The sequence below is a fragment of the Heterocephalus glaber genome, unplaced genomic scaffold (genome assembly GCF_053883595.1).
Source record: "Heterocephalus glaber isolate CG9 unplaced genomic scaffold, H.glaber_assembly_v1.0 deba00001550, whole genome shotgun sequence".
In the NCBI taxonomy this organism is placed as follows: Eukaryota; Metazoa; Chordata; class Mammalia; order Rodentia; family Bathyergidae; genus Heterocephalus; species Heterocephalus glaber.
The window spans coordinates 16,740,983-16,760,508 of NW_028258343.1; the positions used below are offsets into that span (position 1 = coordinate 16,740,983).

The following is a 19,526-nucleotide window of genomic DNA, read 5'->3' on the forward strand; positions in this document are numbered from 1 at the left end:
TTCCCCCATATTAACCTGTAGATTTAAAGCAATCAGAATTCCTATTTCTTTTTTCAAAAATTGTCCGTCTGATCCTAAAACTAACATGAATATGCCAAGGGTTGACAAAATTAAGGCAGTCTCAAAGAAAAATACTTTTTAGTGTTATTAAGGCCCACTTAAAGTCATAGTAATTAAGTCAGTGTACTATTAATGCAAAGATAGATGATCTGACCAATGGAAGAGAAAATCCAGTAGACTGACACATATGTGGTTACCTTGTTTTTAAAAACATAAAACGCTGGAGAGGAGGAAAAAAGTCCTTTCAATAAATGTTCCAACTTTCAGTGTCTACGTGGAAAATATTTTGTGTCAACTCGCTTATTTTGACCTATCCTTGACTGTATTAAAAAATATGGGACTAAAATTAAAAGATAAATCTGTAGATTTTAAGATAGCAAAAGATAGGTAAATGTATTAGTCACCTTTTCTGTCGCTGGGACTAAACCCCTGCAATCACAGCTTAAAGAAAAAAAAGTTTATTGTGATTCACAGTTTCAAAGATTTCAGTCCATGATCAGCTGGTGCCAAGGCGGAAACATGGCAGAAAGGCAGGGAAAGAAAAGCTGCCCCACCCATGGCACCTGAGACAAGAGAACAAGAGCTAGAGTAAGAGGAGAAGCTCCGAACAAATCCATCCTCCATGCCCTGACCCAGCGGCCCAGGTCCTCCATCCACACCCCATCTTCCTAAGAGCACTTCCGCTCTAAGCTCACCATCCCCTGAGGAGTTTAGCGCCCCCTGGAGCCAGTCACCCCTCCCAAGCCTCACAACTGCACCCCGCGCCTTTGGAAGCACATTTTAGATCCGTGGTGGCAAACCTATGGCACACGTGTTACTGTGTCTTTCTTTTAAGACGAAAGGTGTTAATGTATGAGATTTTTTTTTTCTAAACTAAAACTTCAGTATTCAGGTTTAATCCCAATGTAGGCATTCTGCGATAAATAAATGGAAATGGGTTTGGGTTTGGGGTTTGGCGCTTGGTCTCTGAAAGTTTCACCGTCCCTGTTTTAGATCAAACCATAGCAGCAAAGATTCCTTAACAGGATATAAAGCTGCATCATTTGAAGAACATTAAATTATATGTAAGATCATCTTTCCATCAAAATTTACCAATATGTGAGTCATTGAAAAGATGGTTACAGTGAATGTATCCAAAAAGAACTTATTTCTAAAAGTTATAAAGTACAAATCTAGAAAAATCTTTTCAAAAGTAGACAAATGACTTCAACAGACATTTAACAGACAAAGGCATCCAATTGAACAATAAATCTATTAAAAGGTACTGAACGTGAAAACAGAAATTATGACCAGAAGTTGATTCCATTATAACCATACCAAATTGCTAAACATAAGAAGTATATAAAGTGTAAAATAATGATACGGCTATAGAGCAACTGGAAATCTTATACCATCCTGCCAGTGATATTAAACTTTTGAACAACCACTTTAAAAAATTACCTGGCAGTTCATATTAAAGACAAACCAATCCTTGACCCAGCATTTCCATTACTAACAATACCCCCAAAAGAAACACGTATGTGGATACACCAAAAAGGATGCACTACAAAGCCCAAAGCTCATAGCGGCACCATTTGTAAAAGCACAAAGTAGAAACAGCCCAACCACACTCAGTAATAGGCTAGTTCAATCAATTGGTGATATTAGCACAGCGCTGTACTCTAAAGCAAGGAATGTAAACAATCCTGTTACAAATTACATATGAATAAAAGAAACATCATTCAAGTGAAAAGTTAAACAGGAAAGAATATACACTTCATTGTTCAGCTGTAAAAAGGGGGAAAAGTGCCTAATGAAAGTGAAAAATGACCTGCATTATCTATGTTAATGTTATATGGTCTCCTTAGATACTGTAGCGTCCAGATGTATCTTGTGTCAGCGTTTCCCAGGATCGCCTCCGGTTCTCATGACTCGCGAGCAAGCCTCATGCTTGTACTCATGAGTGACTCTTGTAGCTGTGACTTACTATAGTGAAAACATACAAAACAGAATCAGCCAAGGAAACAGTCACATGGACCAGGTCCAGAGAAAACCAAAAGCAAGCTTCCATGTGACCACTTCCTGTGGGATCGAGCGTGTGATTGATTTTTCCAGGATTGAAATTGGGTAGCGCATATGACATGTCTGTCAGGGAAGTGAGTTAAGGATTCAAAGCCCAGGCTTTTATTGGGTGCTAGTCACATAGCCACCTTCTGCCTAGCACGTACCAAGATTCCATGCTTCTAGAAGGAAAGCAGGTTTTCAACATAAACTACTTTGTTTGAACAGTTTAAGCACAATGAGCCACTCTTATCCAGCCTGGAATGATGGGAACCCTCCTCGAGTCCAAGTTTCCTGAGGCCAGCCAAGGGACATCTTGCAAGTAGGCCTTCTAAGAAGTCTTAGGCCTGCTATACTCGTGCATGTCACCACAAGATCTATATCGAATTACCCAAGAGATATTTTTAAAAAATATTTGAAGAAACTGGAGAGAATCTCAAATGTTATAGATACAATTAAGGAAATAGAAAATGAGATCCATGAAAAACAGCTAGAGAATTAATCTTTTTTGATACTAAAGGAGATGGAAGTCTGAGTATGACTCAGTGACCTCCAGTTGCTGGAGAGTGGGGTGCAAAATCACGTCACCCAGGAGCTGTCTTCCCTAAGCCTACTCTAAATAGAGAATGGGGCTGCTCAAAACACTTTGATAAGGATTTCCTGAAAATATTTTCTAGAACCTTCCAAGAAATAATTGTTCATTCAGGCATTCACCTTTAGGAGTATGTATTTTCTTACACTTAATTACTTATATTCTCTATAGAATCATGAAGCACTTATGTTTGTCCCAATTACCCATTCATATTTTTTTCTGTCTTTCTATATCCAATATGTATGCAATTCAGGTTTTCACACTCTTACTGGAAAGGTAAATACTGCTGTTTGAGGATATGTTTCAAGTAAAAGGAAGAGAAAAACAACAGAAAGACTAAAACAAAAGAATAAAAATAAATGATAATTTATAGTTTGATTGGTAGAAGTAATATTGAACAAAAGATTAAAGAAGTAAAGCATCATGGTGTATATCCAGATGTCCCCCCAAAGCCTCATGTGCTCATAGGTAAGGCTTTTGGGAGGTGACTGGATCCATGGGTGTGTGATGCCCATCCCTGGATTAGTCTACTGAAGGGTTTATTGCTGGAGACCCCTGCAGTTAGGTTCCAGTCCCCACCTGCCCAGTATATGACCCAGGCCTGAGAAAAAAATACACTAAGAGACAGAACTAGGAGAGAAAGCAGAGTGCCAGGACGACCAAGGTACAACCGACAAAGGCCCTGGACAGTCCCAGACACTGACTTTTATTGGCAATCAATTGGGGTAAAGGCGATGTGTGGTTTCTATGGATATTAATGTAAAGGCTCATAAAGGACAAGACAAAGCATTCTCAAATTAGGAACAGAATAGACAAAATATATGGTTGTAATTAGAACATTGTCCTACTAGTCAGAAGGTTTTAGTTGTGGGAACGGAATTTGGGTGCAAGTTACTCTGACTTTGGCAAGTAGGCTTCAGCCAGACTCGCTCCTATAAACAAGCCAGTTGTGGGGTAACTCTTTACAGCCTGTTTTGGTCATAATCAATATTATGATTCTCTGCATTTCCCCATTCTCTGTTTGAAAACAGCAGCTGGATCAGGTCTGGTGGTCTTTGCAGGTCCCAGGGCTGTAGCAGGTGAGGGGGGAGTTGCTCAGATGTAGCCTTTGGATGGCTTTCAGCAGGGGCATCACATCATGCTGCTTGCAGTGAATCCATCTTGTTGGTCCATGGTGGTATGTTCTGGGGGTGATGGCCACAGCGTCTTTATATTTTCTGTTGAAAAATAAGCATATCCTGGCCCCTATGTTATTAATTGTATCGAGCCATTTACCAGACATACTTTGACAACACTAGTGTCTAGGACATATTTGTATATCTTTCTTTGTATTAATGAAGTATATTTACCTTTCGTAAGCAGATCTAAAATATTTAAAATGAAAGTAACAAGATCTAGTTGAGTTTCTGGAGGTAGCTGAACTCCTCCCCTTTTTTGTTTATGTAATTGTGTTTTTAGGGACAGGTGAGTATGTCCAATAGCTTGTCCCCGTGAGTTATCCAATGGACCTATGTCACAAGGACTTATAATATGTCTAACTGACTTAGCTGTCTATAATAATTTTCTCTATAAAGAGCATCTTTTAATATGTTTAGGGGAGAAAGGGCGTAGTTTTAATCTAACTGCTTTAAGTTAAGGAGGGTTGATGTAGGGAAGACTGCAGTTAGGGGCTCTCTTCAGGGAGCTAATTTAATAGCCCTTAAATAAAAATCCTGTTGTAATTATAAACAGTCTTTATAAAGGCAATCTGGTGCTCGCTTCAGCAGCACATACACTAAAATCGGAACAATACAGAGAAGATTAGCATTGCCCCTGCGCAAGGATGACACATAAATTCGTGAAGCGTTCCATATTTTTTAAATAGAAGAAATAGTTGTAATACTGATCTTCACCTTTGCTGTTCATACTTCCATGCACATTAGGCTAGATATTCCACTTTGATAGCATGAGTGTGTTTAGGCTTTTGAATGGCATATGCCATTTCTGGAAAATGTATCTGGAGGCTAAGTATTGCTTTCTACAGATAACTGACTGTCCCCTTGTTTTAAAAAAGAAATACATATTGAAGTGGTTCATGATTTGTTTGGCATTATAGGAAGCTAGCTGGTGCTAAGTATTTTTAAATGGTTATATAAGCAAAGCTGAACTATAAATCTTCACTCAGGAATACATATTAAGATTGTGGAATTGGGTGTAAGATTGGTAGGGGGAGAAAGTGGGTTTGGTTAAATGCATCCGTTTATGGCCCTATGATCTACCCTTTCCTTGAAAGTTTTTGAACAGTGGAAAGATCATTTTGTGGATTTCCCTATTGTTTTTGAAAAAACAAAAACTCCAAGCCCTGCAAATGGCTTGTACTGAACTTTTACATTTGAATTGAAGATTATTAAACATAAAAAAAAAAAAGTCAATCTGGTGGATTTTGGTTAAAAAGTCTAGCACATTTCTTGTTGATATTATCTATATGAGCACTTGGAGTTTGGCAGCCTGTAGGCAAGAATAAACAGTTTTTTTAAGAAATTAGAGCATGTATAATCAAAGTGTAAGTACTAAAATAGAAAAGTAGGTTGGGGTAAGCGCCACGTTTAGAAACTGTTTTTAAAGGACTATGATAGTGATTGTAACCTGCTGTCTCTTAGGCCCTTTTACTAATGGAGGTTATCTATAAGTCTGATATTTTGTTGTAATTTTTTTTTAATTTTAGCTGTAAAAAGATTAAAAATTTAATAATTTACAAAAACAATTTTAGCTAAAAAATTTAAAAACTTTTATTGAGGTCTGTAAATTTTACCATAGTTCTTTCATGTAAACAAGGCTCATAAAGGACAAAACATTCTCAAATTAAAATAAAATAGACAAAATATATGGTTATAATTAAAACATTGTCCTTCTGGTCAGAATGTTTTAGTTGTGAAAACAAAATTTAGATACAATTTGCTCAGACCTCGGCATGTAGGCGTCTGCCAAACTCACTTCTATAATCAGGCCAGTTGTTGGGTTAACTCTTCCCAGTCTGCTTTAGACACAATCAGTGTTTTGGTCCTCGGCAGTTTACAGCTGGGGGTGATGCTGGGCGGCAAAACCTAGTGGGAAGAGCGGGGCGCTGTGGGCGTGGCCCGGAAGGGTCCGTCTCCCTCCCTCGCTCTCCTTTTGCTTCTCACCCTCACGTCACGGACCTTCCTCCTCCACTGTGCCACCCTGCCTGGGAGCCAGCTGCCGTGCACTGAAACCTCTACAGACTGTGAGCCAACATAAACCTTTCCTCCTTTAACTTGAGGGTGTCAGGATTGTGTCTCAGCAACGAAGAAGGTAACTGCAACATTCAGAAAGAATAACCAGTGGGAACATGCTCTGCCCATAAAAACCTTATCAAGGACCTTTCTGTACAACCCTTCCCCCAGATGAGCGATGCACTGGACCACAGCTGGAAACTGGAGAGATGAAAGAGGGGCGAGGGAAGAAAACAGAAAGCAGAGGCTTCATAGAAGCACCTGCAGGTCACTCCCGAATCGTATTTTGCTCAGCATGAACATCAAACTAAATCAAGAAATGAGAAAGTGAAATTTAAAGAATAGCTACACATTGCTCCTTTCCTGTGTTTACCTCAGGACTTATTCCGGGGTAAAAAGCCCTATTTCCTGATTAAGATACACGGCAGCTGAAAGAGCTGGAGGAGTTGAGGAACCTGTCAACGATGAGGGCCATGCTGGTCAACGCTTGTTGAATGCAAATACCAAGGATACATGAAAAAGGTGTGCGGGGAAACATAAAGAATGAACAAGGACACCGGTCAAGAATTTTTTCAGCCAAATAAATGAATGGTTACAACTGGATAGAAATAACAAAGCTATCCAATTTTCCAGGCATTGCTTAAGTTTTAAGTCACACCACATCTAAATTATAAAGATGAAACTAATTATGTTAGGTTAGTTTATTTGTATTAGTTATAGATCATTTTAGGTTAAAATACTTCTGTTAGGGTTTCTTATTGTTTTGACAGGTGTTTCTCATTCTTTGATCAGCCCTTGATAAGTATTTTAAAATGTGGATTCCATTTGCTCTTTTTTAAGATAAACTTTGTAACTTCAGTGTCCACTAAAGTTAATGATCAAGTTTGACCTTTGAATTAATTTCTTAAAATTAAAAGTAACAAAAACAACCCTTTCAAATATATGAAAATAGTAGTATGGATGTGATAGGATTTCTTACTCTTTAATGTTTAAAGTTATTCAATTATACATTAAAATCAAGCAATTCATATGTTTGATTTGGTTGAAGATTATACTGGGCATACAGCCTAAGCAACACCCTGTGTTAGATATACAGAATCATAAGATCAGAGAAGTTAAGTGTCTCTTTGCAATGTCATTTGCTATGCTGGTGGCAAAGCAAGATTATAAACTAGTCCTCCTCTCTCCCAAATCCATGCTTCTTTCTTCCCCTCCTTGTCCAGTGTAAGGCCTGGGCAAAGGCGTTGGTGGTAGGGATGTGAAATTAAACATGAATGGTCCTTGTCCTCTAGGAGCTTTGGCTATCCTAAGTTATGCTTAACATTTAAGCAAAATGTAATGCAAAATGTGCCATTCAAAAAAAAAAAAGTCCTCTGGGCATGGTGGCGCACACCTGTGATCCAGTACTCTGAAGGCTGAGGCAGGAGGATCACCAGGCATTCGAGGCCAACTTGGGCTACCTAGTAAGTTCAAGGTCAGTCTGAACTACATAGCAAGAGCCTTTCTCAAAAGAAAAAGAAGAAGAAAAAGGCAAAGTTGCTGGGCGGACATGAAGCGAGCAGTATTTACACTTCTAGTGCAAACAATATTAGCCTTGGATTCATACCTTCCTTCTGGTATTTATTAGCTGTTAAAAGTCCTTGGTCAAACTCACTTTCTCTCTGTGCATAGGTTTTCTTGTATGTATCAGGGAAATGGGGCTGGAAGTAATCGATTTGGAAGGTCAATATAATATGTGTAACAATAGACAGCAACATTCTGTAAAGTCCCTGACGTGTGAAATGTTGTTAGTGTTATTATAACTCTTGTTACCATCTTTTCCATTATTAATATTATTCATAATAATGGTTAGGAAGCTAGGAAGGGTATTATAGAGGAAGTAAGATATTAAATTGTACTTTTAAGGATGGAGATTATTTTTGTCAATTGGAAATGAATGGCAAGGTAATTCAACATGGAAATAATTAGGTAGAGCCGAAACTCTAGGACTGGAAAATATATCTTACATCTAATAAAGAATAGTTCACTTTCACTCATACTGAATGAGGAAGAAGAAAAGTTAGAAGTTCATGTTCACGTTGACAGGGCCTTCAATTTCAACTGTATTGTAAAGGCAATGGTGAAGCATTAAAACTTTTGGAAGAGGAGGCAATTTGATCCCAGCTGTCATGTTTTGGGAAGAAAAATCCTCTTAAAGGTATGTATGTTAGATTGCTGCAATAGAAAGGAGAAATAAAAGGCTGGTGGGGCTCTACCTTTTCTTCTTTTTCTATCTCAGGACTTTCCTTAATTCCTCAACAGTTCATCCTAAAACTTTTGGGGTGGAGCAGAGCAAGGTGGGACCCACAGAACCAGAGAGAGGAGAAGCAGGAGCACCCCACAGAGCTGGTCAGAGCCTGAGCAGCTGGAGGAGGCTATCCTACCACAGGGTGCCCAGCATGGCCTCATGTGGGGTCAGAGGTCAAAGGGCGAGTGTCCTCCTGGGATGTTAGAGCCCAAGTAGGGTAAGCGAAGACTAGAGAATCAGTGCCCAAGCTTGGGAAGAAGGGTGTTCATGTGGGGAGTCAGCCTGGTCCAGGTTGTCAGAGCCAAACAAGGTTCAACGTTTGGGGTAGGGACGAGTTGAGTGAGGAGGGTTTCAAGGCCAGATGGCGGCCCATGCTGGGGGTCAGACCTACCTACATGGCAGAGGTTTGGCTGTGTGTAGGATGCCTGAGTCTGTGTGGAATGAAGGGCACAACTGCACAGGAGAGGAGATGCAATGGAGAAGGCAGAGGCGAGGCACAGAGCGGCAGGGAGAGACACAGATGAAAATGTGTGTGTGCCTCACGTAGTTCACTGACAGGGCCGCGAACAGTACTACCCTGAGGGCAAGATTGCTAACATACACATCCAACAAAAGTGACAGAAGCTTCTTGGAGAAATGGCTGATTCCACAGCTGGACTAGAGAAAGTAGGAGATGAAGCGAGAACTTTATTTGTTGATACAATGAGATAGTAGCGTTCTGTAACGTACATGCTCAGTGTCTTTGGACTCAACTCTCTCTCTCTGAACTTCACTGTTTTAGATTGTTTGATAGTGGTCTGTGCGATCCTTTTTACATATAAACTATAACATTGTTCTAATTTAGTATTACATGTGTACACTTTGTAAAATGGCAGCTAAGAATCTTATGCTGTGATATCATAAAGAACTTGTAATATACATATATATATATACACACACACACACATATTTTTTTTAAAGAAAATGGTTTTAATGAGTAGTTCCTAGTACTAATCAGACCCTCAGTTGCCTGCTCAGGGGGTTAGGTGAGGGATAAAGAAAGACAAAGACAAATTTGCAGGGACTGGGAGACTGGGAGTTCAGTGCCTCAGACTGGGCAAAAGACCAGACCACTTGAGCTGGCTCGTTTTTGTTAGCCAGTGAGAAGCGCAGGGGGAGGCATAGTGGACAAGTTCAAATCCTTGCCCGTATCTGGGCACTTGCTTTCTTGGTGTTGTCCTCAGCAGATGTTATGTTGCCTCAGGAGCACTGGGCTTGCAGGATAGGGGATAATATTCCACCCAGCTGGGAAGCCCGCAGCCTCCTGCAAAGACTTCCCTATTCCTGAACCAAGTCAGTGTCCGCCTTGTGACTATGGGGCCTGTACCAGTCTATACATATCATGGCTGGTCCACAACACAGTAGCATTTTATGCTTATATTTAAAAGTTCTTATTCATGCACACATTATATAAATTAATAATAAAATTTGCTCAAATGATTTTCAATTCTCTGGCAGTGTGCTTCATTCACATGCAACTAATAAGAGGTCCACTTCAACTGACTTCTAATTTTATCTTACTCAGTAACATGTAGCATATTGTGTCATTCACATTTTTCTCAATATATGAAACTTTTATGCTCATGCACTCATATAAAATTTACAAAGTAAAGCAAAAAAAAATCTACTAAGAATCAAGATGCTAAATAATTTCCTAGGATAAGGCTAAGAAAAAAAATCTTTAGCCCAAGCATACATTTTAAACATGTATTACTATATTAAGAAAAAAATCAATATAAAAAATGTGAATGTAAGACATGTGTGTTAATACTCACTTCCCATATCCTTTCTTTTCCCTTTTCCTGTCTGTGTCCTAATTATTTGATAAAGAGAGGGGTTTTGAAAGCATTTTCTTACGAAGCTTCATTTTGGCCCATGCTGTTTTAGGCCAGTCTTCCTTGGGCCCCTTTTGTCCGGGTGTACGGATGGATGAAAATGCCTTTTTAAGGGACAGACACTCAAGAATAACAGCATGAGATGAAAGGGAGCACTAAATCTGTCAAGAAGCTACAGGGAAACCCAGGGGCCTCTTTGGGGTATACTCACGCCACTGTTTGATTTATTTCCGCATTGTTCACCTGTGAACTCGAACTGCAGGTGGCCAGAAAGTCTCCACTCCTGACTTAGCCAGCTTACAAAGAAGGTGGTTTAGTGGCAGGGAAGAAGTCTGAAGACAAAAATGCATCCATGTGGGTCTCATGATCCAAAATCCTAGCATTAATTTCCTAAAATTTTACTAAGGATCTTTTTAAACCATTTTTTAAGCTAATGGAGATGGGGGTCAACTGTGATAGCTTTATCCAGTTGTGGAGAAAGTGGACAGAGTGAGTTTTCTTGGTCCCTAGGATGGGTTAGCTGTGAGGAAGGCACTAGCGCTTCTGAAAGAAGTGCGCGTCATTCTGTTGTTTCCCACCCTCCGAGTGCCTGCACGCTGCCGCTGGTCCTCATGCTCTTTTGTCTTGCAAGGAAACAAGTGTGCGCCTTTTCCCTATCTATGGGATCTACCCAGCGTTGTTTTCACAAGTTCATCTATCGGAAATTTCATTTCTCTTCAATTCAGAAGGGAGGAAATTATGCAAGGCTGAAGTTGTAATAGAGTGAGAGCGTTCAGAAGGAATGAAAATGTGTGTAACTGAATCTATTCCAAGAGCAGCTACAATTTTAATAATGCTTAAGAAAGTGGTTTGTAATTTGGAACTAACGTCCATCAGCACCAGTTTTTCCTCTACTCCCTCAAAGTCCATGTCATTGTAATTTTTTAATATAGAAAAAGCTACTTAAAAATCTAATAGATTTTTTTCAACCTGCTTGCAAAATCAAAGACTTTGCTTTTGAAAAACTAGAGTAATAAAGTATGGTACTTCCACAATGTATTCAAAGGCCAAGGGATTAGATTACTTTTTACTCAGAAATATCTTATCACAGGGAAGTGTCTTGATGAACTATAAAGTTTACAGGGGTAAGGGTGACAATCTGCTTATATTTGTCTGTACCTGGTATTTAATTTAAATGTATTAATCTCTTTCAAATGGGGGAATGAATAAACAAATATTGTTGTTAGGCAGAGTATTCTTTAGTAGAATAATCTGGTACATTTTCAGTGCACTGAAAATACATCCATTTTTTCTTCTCCTATGGCATGTTTATTTTATTGATGCAATTTAAAAGCAATGTGAAGAGTTCATTTTCCTTTTTCTCTACAAAGAACAAAAGATTACCATCAGTAAAAATGCTGTCTCTGATTTTGCATTCCCCAGTCCAAACTATTTTACACTTTTAGAATGGAAAAATACATTGGAGGAAAAAATTTGTCTGAGTTCTTAATTTCATTACTTCTTCTATGAATTTTCATACTTTTTCATCCTAAGGAAAATAGCTTTAAAAAGCAGTTAAATTTTTATTTTATTCTCACTCCCTTAAAGAGTGTTGTCATTGTAAACAGAGGAAGCAAACGATATGGAAGCCACTGACTTTGAGAAGCTCGTGGTTTAGTTTATGACAATAAGACAAGCTGTAAAAAAATAAAATCTAGAAAAACACCAGAAACGTGTAGAGGTAATGCAAGTGTGTATATTATATGTTAGTATCCCACTAAAGGATTGGGGAGTTTGGGAAAACAACAATGGTTTCTTATGGAAACTCTCTGGGAGGTGATGAATTCTAATCAATTTTATGAACTCAGTCGAACTTTTAACCTATGAATGGCATAAGAAAAAACAAAAAGTTTGTAACCCACAAGTTATATGAGGGTTTTCCTCAGCAAATTCATTCATTTATTAAATGACTGTTCAACATCATGCAGGTGCCAGGCAGGCTATTAAGTGGTAGAAAGAGTGAGAACCTAATCGTGCCACTTCCCTAAGGGAGCTAATTTTTTGACAGGTAGACAAACACTCTATATTGCAAAGTAAGTAGTTTTTAAACTTGGTTAAGTTCAGTGAAGAAAACAGAACTGTATCATGAGATTTCAAGTTCCTTGAGTAAAAATAATTCTTGACAGAATTTTAGATAAATCCTCTCAATTAATGTTTGAGCCTAGATTTAAATGAATCTGTCAGGTTTTTTTGTCTGTCTGTCTGTCATCTATCTATCCATCCATCCATCTGTGCATCTGTCTATCTTGTCCTATAAGTTGCCTGGAAATCTTACAAACAGAAAGAGCAGCAAATGTAAAGGACTTGTAGGAGTAAACTCTGGATATTTGAGGAACAGATATTATGATAAACCATGGTAAGAGGTTTGTATATTGCTTTATGGGGGGCACCACTGTAGCCTTTAAGCGAGGAATCATGATTCCCTTTGTGCTTTTAAGAATTAATGAAGATGCTCCGTGGAATGGATAATAATGTCAGTTTGTGTAAAGAAAGTACACGTTACTTAGAAGAGTATTACAGCTATACATGAGAAACAGACTGTAGCTAGGAGGGAGGCAATGGCAGTGCGAAGGAGGGATAAATCCATAGGGCTGTGGATAGATCAGGTGCATGTTATGAAGGAGAGTAAGATTCAGGGTGACCGTGACAGGTTTTGGGTTTGTTTACCTAAGTGGGCAAATTTCTATTTCATTTGGTTTTGTGCTATTGTGGGAAAAGTTTGTTCTTTGAGAGCTAAGAAAGTTAAAATTGAAATTCATGAGTTATTCCAGTACCATTTGCACAAGATAAATATTGAAGATGTAGGCTTTGATAGAGCACAAAAATCAGCCCTCATTAGAAAATAGAAACACACTTTTCAAACTTGAGAGTTATTTAGCAATTATGTATTCTAAAGATCATCCTATTTTAGTCGTGGTCATTTTAAGGATTTCAAGAGCATTTGCTCTACCTTTGTCATAACTATTTTTAAAATTGAAAACAATGCTTACAAACATAAATATTTTATATACAGAATATTAACAAATTTCATATGTTAAGTTTGACATATTTCCTTCCTTTCCTTTTCTCCCTGTCTCTCCTTTGTTCCTTCCTCTTGTGTATGTGTGTGTGTGTCACTGGAAATTGAACCCAGGGACTTGTTAGGTAGGCCAGGAACTCTACCCATGAGCTACATCCCCAGCTCTTTAAATTTTTTTTCCGAACAGTATCTCACTAAATTGTGCAGGCTAACCTTGAACTTGAAATCCCGCTCCTTCCTGGAGCCGTGATTGCAAGCATGTACCAATATTCCCTGGAAATCTAATTATTTCTGAGTAGATGTGAAGAAAAAAAAACATGACAGCTTTTCCATCTACCTCTGTTCATGTACATATTGAAATTGCAATGTAAATTACTAAAAGGAGATATCATTGGCATTTGTAAATATTTGATAATGGGTAACCAAATAGACTATTAAAGTAAACAGTTCTAATAATACTGTGTCTATATGTTTTAATCTCATAAACTTATTAATAAAATCCGCATATTCTGTTTAACATGTCTTTCACAAGATGCTTTTATGCTGGAGTTTGGAGTCCTTGACCTAAGCCAATGTCCTGTTCTTATGGATGAGAAGATCACTGTTCATGATTTAAGACATTCACCTATGATTGGGCAGCACAGACTCTTGAATGTGTGGGGACAGAGGACAGAGAATATAGCTCAGCAGTAGAGCACACGCCTAGCAAGTGCAAGACCCTCAGTTTGATCCCAACTCCAAAAAGAGAAAGAAAATGGTAACAAATCAGTTTCCCGTGTATCACATTACTCCACACAGGCCATCAAGAATCAAATAGTATCTATGTTCAGTGTCCATCTTTCTGTCAACCGGAGAAGTATAATTATCATAGACTCACTTGATTGAATCTCAATGTGATTAAAGAAGAAGCTGGAGATTTTCATTTAGTAGAGTATACTGATAGTGATAGCATCAAATTAAGGATACCATTTGTGTACTGGGGAGAATTGTATCATTTATACTTTCATTTAAATAATATAGACAGCAAAGTTTAAATTTAATTTTATGTAATTTATTTCTAGTAACATAGCTTTAAGCTACTAAAGAGATTAAAATAATTTTACAGCCCATGTAAAATTATATAGACATGACAGGACAAAGATGCCAAGTCTTTTTTTTTCTTTTGGTACCGGGGATCCAACTCAGGACCTTGCACTTGCGAGGCAGACACCAGAACCACTGAGCTAAATCCCCGGCCCTTTATGCACAATTTTTTTGAAAGATGGCAATCAAATCTGAAACAGTGAAAAATTTCAGAAAATCATACTCTATTAAATGCAGAAATTATTTATAATCTACATTCTTATGCCCAGGTGCTAGAAATATACCACCTCCTGTGGTAAAAACAGCCTTGCCGTTGCAAGTAAATTAAGGACCTTGGGAAAATTAGCTCAGGTTTTCCAGGTGGACTCAGGTCTCATTACAGGAGTCCTTGTAAAGAGAGGGTCAAGGTCAGAACAAGGACATGTTTCCAGAGCAAGGTTCTGAGTGAGCTCCTTCAAAGAGTGGAACCATGACCAAGGAGACTAGATTGCCTCTAGAAGCTGGAAGAACCACGGAAACAGGTTTTTCGCTGAGTCTCCTGGAAAAAAAAAAAGGACCTTGCTGATATCTTGATTTTAGTTCCATAAGGCTTATTTAGGACTTCGGACCTCCAGAACTGTTAGTGAATTGGTATTGTTCGAGCCCACAAATTTAGACATAACTATGACATTATATTAGCACTAAAAGCTAAGTAGTACAGATTGGGGAACCTAGAAACAGATCCTACAGCACAGCAAATCCCTAGAAAAAGGTGGAAGTGAGTTTGGGAGCGGGCAGTGAGCAGAAGGTTGGACAAATTTTGAGGAATATTAATAGCCAAAGCCCTGATTGCATTTTTAACAGACTGTTAGAAGAAATATGAACTTTAAAGTTGTGCAGTGAGGATCAGAAGAAAATCAGGAATGTATTACTGGAAAGTGGAGAAAAGGGGATCTTTGTTACTTGGAAGAAATTTAGCTGAATTGTGTTCTGCGGTTATGTGGAAAGCAAAATATACAAGAGCTGAATATGGATATGAGAAAAGATTTCTAAGCAGTGTTGGATATATGAATGCAAGCCTCTGCTTCAGCAGGAGTGGTCAGCTTACCTGCTTGATTTGTATATGTTTTTCCAAACACACACACACACCACACATATATAATATATACATGTACATGTGTGTACACACATATGTACAGTCATATACACACACATACATGTATATATATGCTCAATTTTAATCCTTTGAGATTCCCACTTTGAGTTTGAAGAAGGTAGATTCCCAATTTTAATACTTTAAGTTTGAAGAAGATAAATGCTAAATCATGGAATAGTCTATTTCTTTCTTAGCAATTAAAAACTGGTCTTTAGAGCAAATCCCTATATTAAAAGGATTACATTACTTTTATTGCAATATAATGATAGCATGATCTCTACAACTCTTTTTTCTGTACCATGGGAAAGAAAGATTAAAACCCCATTGGTTTCATCGAGACCCGTGGGCAGAGTGTAATAGAGCATTGGTTTATAATTATTGCTCTGTTATAGACAAACAAAATATTCTTTATCCTCTATCCATTTAGTGTCTGAAATTATGAATTCTATTCAGTTTTTAATGAAATCTGGATCACTTTAAAGATTATCTTTCTGATTTAATAAATATTATTAGAGTAGAAAGTTAATTGGATCTTTCCTGAATGAGCAGTGACCTCCCATGTACGATTGATATGAAGAAAAATAGTAAATGGTACATATTAAGTTTATTTGATGAGTTTTAAACTATTTGAGACATGAAAATTATTTTGTGCTCTCAGTTTTCTCAAGTAAATGATGTAGCTACCTTTTACCCTTAAAAAATCATGGAGAAAGTCTACTTCAATTTAAAATTAAAATGTATGTAGTTTTATAAAATGAGATATAAAAAGATGCCATATACTAGAATGCCTATCTGTAGCTTAGTGGTATTTTACTTTGAAGACAGAGAAAATAAGTATTATCATAACATCTGAATATTTCTAGATTTGTCACCTTTTGGTTTTAAGCTCTTGCCTGAGCTTTAAATTTTGGAATCTTGTTCTACTTCTTATATTTCCTGTTCTTTATTTCAGAGCTCCAGCTGGATTTGCTAGAGGCTACCGTTTCTGATTTTTCATAAATACTGTCAGTCCATGTTCTTAATTATATAAGGAAGTGTAAAAGTTCAAGTGGTTAAAACAGGATGGTACCAGTGATAAAGTGATTCTTACCATACTTTGTATTCCCTGGTGTTGGCAGAAAGTTTATAGCTCAAGTTTTACCAACCCTTCCATAAAACTACAAATGATCCTTTTGAAACAGTGCTACTCTTTCTGATAGATTTTTGTGTGTGCAGGTGTGCCTTCTGTATTATCAGTTCGGAGGGATGATGTTTGAATTGCTGGCTGCAGCTGTTTTTTATAACACGTGTCTTTGTCTGTGTGTCTTAAAATTCCTGTCCTGACCTTTGTTTGAAGAAACCATCCCATTCTTGTATACCTCCACCTTTCTTGTTCTGTGTGCTGTTATTTCCCAGATGAAAACCCAACCCAGCTGTTCTTTCAAGGAAGAGTTTTGCTGTAATAATAAAAAAAACTTTCCTTTTTTCACCTTGATAACCATTATCTCCATTCTGGCTCTTTTGGAAAGCTGTTTTATGTTGTACACTTATTCTTTTTCTGACAAGTTGAGCCACTGGGGGAGACAGCTTGAAGTAAATGTGGTTCATTATTGGTGATCTAACTATATACTAGAGACTGTAGCAAATAAGAAATGTAGTAGAAAGATAAAAGAGGAAAAAAGTTAAAGATCAGAAGAAGTCTGCAGACTTTGCCTTATTTAATTCAGGCTTCTTCTCTAAGCTTTTTAAGGATACCACTTCTTAGAAGTAGTATAGTAGCCACCACTTTATTGATGTGATTTTTTAAAAAAAAATATTAAATTTCACAGCACCGTGGTACCAATGACCATCCCTTGAATACATCTTTGTCTGTTGCTTAATGCCCTACAAGTATTTGTTGGACCAACTGGTACCTACCTACTGGGGATTTGGTCATCCAATCAGAATGTATTGATTGTGTGCTTCCTGTCTGTAAGGCGTGGACTCAGAAATTGAGCTCCAAGAACAATGGTTGTAGGAAGGAGGAATGACACTTGTGTGTAATAACTGTTCAAAATAGATTTGGGGGGAAAACAGACATTGGCCACACCTGTAATGAGAGATGAACCTCCTCATGGTGATTTCCCCACTCAGCAAAACCTGCCCTTGAAATGGGATGATTCATTTATTTTTTTTACTTCAGTAGAATATTTGTAGTCTATGTTATCAATTCCCTGTAACTTAGAATTTTCTAATAACTTTATTAACCATGTATATTCTTCTACAAAATAGAGTGTGTATTTTTGGTTCTGATTTTATAAAATAAAATCACCAATCCAATGTTGTGCCATAGATATAAAATCTTACATATTTCCTTTTTTCAATATTTATCATATAATTACTTGATGTGGGGATCTCTTTCCAAAGACATGTATATTTCTGCATTATTCTATAGTTGAAAAATATTTAATTCCTTTCATCCCATCCCAAAATAGTGGTCTGATAACTGGAATTTTTAACTTACACTTTGGCTAGGGTATATTTGCTTTCTTTTGAAATTTTCATTAGTTCAGGATTGCAGTACATAATGCTTACTTTCCTTGTGTATAGTTGGCGAATGCAGACAGCACATCTTCGTTCCGTTTTTCATCCCTTCCCTCTCACCCTCTGTCTCTTGATCCCTTTCCTATCTGAAAATGGTTTATTTCCTACATCCTATTTATCTTCTATTTTGCTCATTATTTACAATTTGACTTTTGCATATAAGAGAAGCCAGGTGATATTTAAGCTTTTGAGTCTGATTTATTTCACTTAAGTTATGGTCTCTGGGTGCATCCCTTTTCCTACAAATGACTCAAGTTTATCTTTCTTTATGACAGAGTAGTACTCTGTTTTGTGTAATACCATATTTTCTTTATCCATTCATCTGTTGATGGACATATAGGCCACTTCCAGGATTTAGCTATCATGAATTGTGCTGGGGTGATTTTGAAGTTATAAAATATAGACACTTCATTGTATGAATGTATGTTTAATCATTTGTGTATTGATGACTATTTAATTGTTCAAATTTCTTCCTGTTACATACAGTAATTCAGTAATCATCCTTGGCTATGATCTTTACATTCTCTGAAGTAGGATAAACTCTTAGAAACAATATTCACTAAGTCAGATTATAGTTATTTATGTTTAAATCTTATAGCCAAAGAACCCTCACAAAGAATTCCAAATTTCACATTCCAAACATATCTTTGAATATTCATTTCTCCATACTCTCATCACTACTAATTGACACTGTCTTTTAAAAGTGTTGCTTATCTGGTGGGCAGATACTTTTAACATTCTATGGGATTTCACTGCTAAGTGACTTTGATAATGATAGCACTGATTGTGGCTCTAAACCTGTCCCATAAAAAATAAAGACATGAACACCATTAACTGTTCAATTTATGTGGTACATTTTCTTATGAATGGATAAAAGAAAAAAAATCAACAAATATTCAAAGCTCTCTTACTGAAGCCTGCTCACTAGGGAAAGCCTGGAGATGCTGCAGTTCGCTTGGGAATGTCCCTAAGTGCATAGTGGCCCTGTCACGTTTTCTGAGCTGCATAGATCTGAATCATCCTGGTGTGTGATTGGCCTTTACTATACATCACCAAAAGACTCTGAATTCAGACATACTCAAGTTGCGTGGTGCAGCATCCCCACAGGTTGCAAAAACTGTGCTCTTTATTATTTAATGAAAGTAAAATGTGTCAAAACCAATCAAAGTGACAGAAAGCTTAAATTGCCACACAAATTAGTTGGGATTCATCAGGTGACACAGTTGGCGCAAAGTTGGAGAGTATTTTTAAATTCATTGGAAAGAGAAACTGCTTTTTAAAATCTAGCTTTAAAACACTATTGGAAAAATTCGCACACTACTTCCAGAATGACAACAAGATGAATGTCACAACAATCATAAAGCAATGCATAAAGTGCATTAGCATTTTAAGTTTCTGCTAGAAAAAAATAGCAACATGTGTTTGAAGATATATAACAGGTTGAAAAGTTTAAAAAATATGCACCTCGCTAGCTAAGTTCAGTTTAACTTCTGCTTACCAGATGTTTGGAAAGAAGTCTTTTTCAGTGTTTCACATGATTTGTGTCTGACATTACTGTGAAACAGCTAAGCTATGTATCCTATTTGTTAAAAATTTAAAAATACA

The 19,526-nt window shown here is 37.4% G+C and overlaps 1 protein-coding gene and 1 non-coding gene across 13 annotated transcripts in view; both read left to right on the plus strand.

The window, feature by feature from the left end:
* The window catches only part of Ptprk (protein tyrosine phosphatase receptor type K), a 520,627-nt gene that overhangs the window by 420,187 nt on the left and 80,914 nt on the right, over nucleotides 1-19,526 (plus strand). The gene's annotated exons all lie outside the window — the stretch shown is intronic.
* Nucleotides 4,443-4,549, plus strand: LOC147824255 (U6 spliceosomal RNA). The gene has a single exon (XR_015442659.1). It is a non-coding gene; the product is annotated as a U6 spliceosomal RNA (small nuclear RNA).